Genomic DNA, 2,424 nt, shown 5'->3' with positions numbered 1-2,424 from the left:
ATGAACAACACCGCCGACGTAGTTCTTGCCATCATCTTAGTTATATGACACCATATTTGTGGCCGATTAACCATCAAAATCACGCGAGATCTCGATTTTCGTCCTAGGGTTTGTGAGATTTAAAATGTCGATTTATCGTCGATCGGTTCTCAATCGGTCACGATTTCATAGGGGTTTTGGTCGTCGTGGGAAGGGGAGGTCGGGTGGAGCTTCTTCAACGATAAAGGGAGCCAGTCGACGTGGGTTTATGGGTTGAAATGAATGTTTTCAAAGTTTAGGGGTTATTTCAAAATTTTATGTTTTTCTTTTTCAAAAATATATAATTTTATTTTTTTATTTTATATAAAAAATTTAAAATTACCCCGTTGTGACATGTGTCACTTAACGGAAAAAAACAAACGGTGTTGAAGGTCCAGACACCTAAAGTGATAATATTTATAATGTTAGGTATCGAAATGGGCAAAAGAAAAAAACGTAAACACTTATTTGACAAAAAAAAACATAATGGGCACTTATTTGGGTATTAATCCCTAAGAAAAAATTTATTTATTTTTATTAAGGAAAAACTTCCGTTCCTTTTCTTCTCCCTATATATATTCCTCTAACCCTCACCATCGGTTTCTCGGAACAAAGAGATACCGAAAAATTCCTACACAATGCTCTCTTCCCTTTTCGTCTCAAACTCTCTCACCGGTTATTCAATTTCTCCTCCGTCAACTCCTCGTGTCAGACTCTGGCCAACTCTGGCCGCGCCTCCGCCACCGCCACCGCCACAACGACTTTCAACTCAAAGCAACAAAAAGCTTCGACGTCGAGCGGTTATCTTAGCCGTCCAGGAATGGCAGCCTGCACGTCGTTGTACGAGGTGCTAGGGATTTCCGTCGGCACTTAAAGCCAAAAAATCAAGGCCGCGTACCGCCGATTGGCGAGGATTTGTCATCCCGACGTAGCGGCTATCGATCGGAAAGACTCATCCGCCGACGAATTCATGAAGATCCATGCGGCCTACAGCACCTTATCGGATCCCGAGAAACGAGCCGTATATGATAGTAAGCTTACCTGGAGGTGCCAAACACCTTTGACTTCGGATTCTAGGTTTTCAGGTTATTCGGGGAGGAGTTGGGAGACCGATCAGTGCTGGTAAATGTGTTGACTCACTTCATCTCGGTACCGAGTTGGAAGTTGAACTCATCAGCGTGTTTTTCAATACTAACGGAAAAAAGAAAGATCAACGAGCGGCGGGTTTTGCAGGAGAAATCGGAGCCGTTGAATGAGCTCTGCGCTTTTTTTGCCTTTGTGCTTGGCTGCTGAATCATAAAGAAGACTAAGAAGATATGAATCCATCCATTAATTGTACTTATTTTGCAGTCACTGAAATCAAATCATTAAAGGAAAACCATTTGCTTGTTTTTAGCTTAATTAACGCTATTAGATGTGAACTTTTATTCTGGCAAAATGTGTACATATTAAGTAAATATATTTATAAAAAATAATAAATTTTAGTATTTAAATATATTTTTAATTATTGACAAGATATATTCTGAAAATATAATTATTTAAATTTAAAATCTTTAGAAAAGATAACAATTTATTAATCATTAAAAGTTTCGTAAGTTATTAAGATATGTAAAAGGCAGTGGAAACTAATATGATACGTTTGTAAATCATGGCTTTTTGGGTAAAATAATTAAATGAATTTCAGGATATAACAAGGTAATTGGTACAACATCAGTGAGTTTATTGTTATCGTTTCAATATCATCCAACATCCATACACATGAAGTTCCCTAAATAAAATGTTAATCACACTACGACACATGTATAAATATATTTATATTAATTTAAATGAATAATATTATATTGTTTTAATTTTATTATATGATATAAAATAATTATGGTCTTGATGAAACTAAAGCTCAAATAATTTAGTGAAGTGAGCTTTTGTAAATATCCAACTTTTTTTTTTTGGATAATTCAATTTTATTACCCAAAGAAGCAGAAACTGTTAAAAAAATCACCGATCACAAAAGGTCTTCTTACAAAACAAAAGATCGGTTTAAGCTATATCCCAAGAATTACAAAGGAAAATATTAACACTATCAGACATATTTATATTTTTTCCTCTCAGTTTGATACCTACGGATTCTTTGATGCAAAGGAAGAGGTCTTCGACAAGTCTTGTACATCCTCGGAAAATTCTTCAGTTACGTTCCTCCCATAAAACATAGATTTTAGCACACCAAGCAAGCTTTAAAATAGTTGAAATAAGAGACTTTCCTTTCCAAGTATTGCATGCCCACGATCATGTCATCCCAGGAAGAAATAGATTTCTTTAACCCATTATGGAGTGATATTGTCTCCCATAAATTAGAAGCAGTGGGACATTCAAAAAACAAATGAGACCGAGTTTCCATCGTTGCATTGC

At 35.8% G+C, this 2,424-nt stretch overlaps 1 pseudogene; it reads left to right on the top strand.

Moving 5' to 3' along the window:
• Positions 1-656: 656 nt before the first annotated feature.
• Positions 657-1,317, top strand: LOC120139283 (annotated as a pseudogene).
• Positions 1,318-2,424: the final 1,107 nt, after the last annotated feature.

Source organism: Hibiscus syriacus, unplaced genomic scaffold (assembly GCF_006381635.1).
Source record: "Hibiscus syriacus cultivar Baekdansim isolate YM2019G1 unplaced genomic scaffold, ASM638163v2 tig00110733_pilon, whole genome shotgun sequence".
Classification (NCBI taxonomy): domain Eukaryota; kingdom Viridiplantae; phylum Streptophyta; class Magnoliopsida; order Malvales; family Malvaceae; genus Hibiscus; species Hibiscus syriacus.
This window is presented reverse-complemented; position numbering and strand designations above follow the sequence as displayed.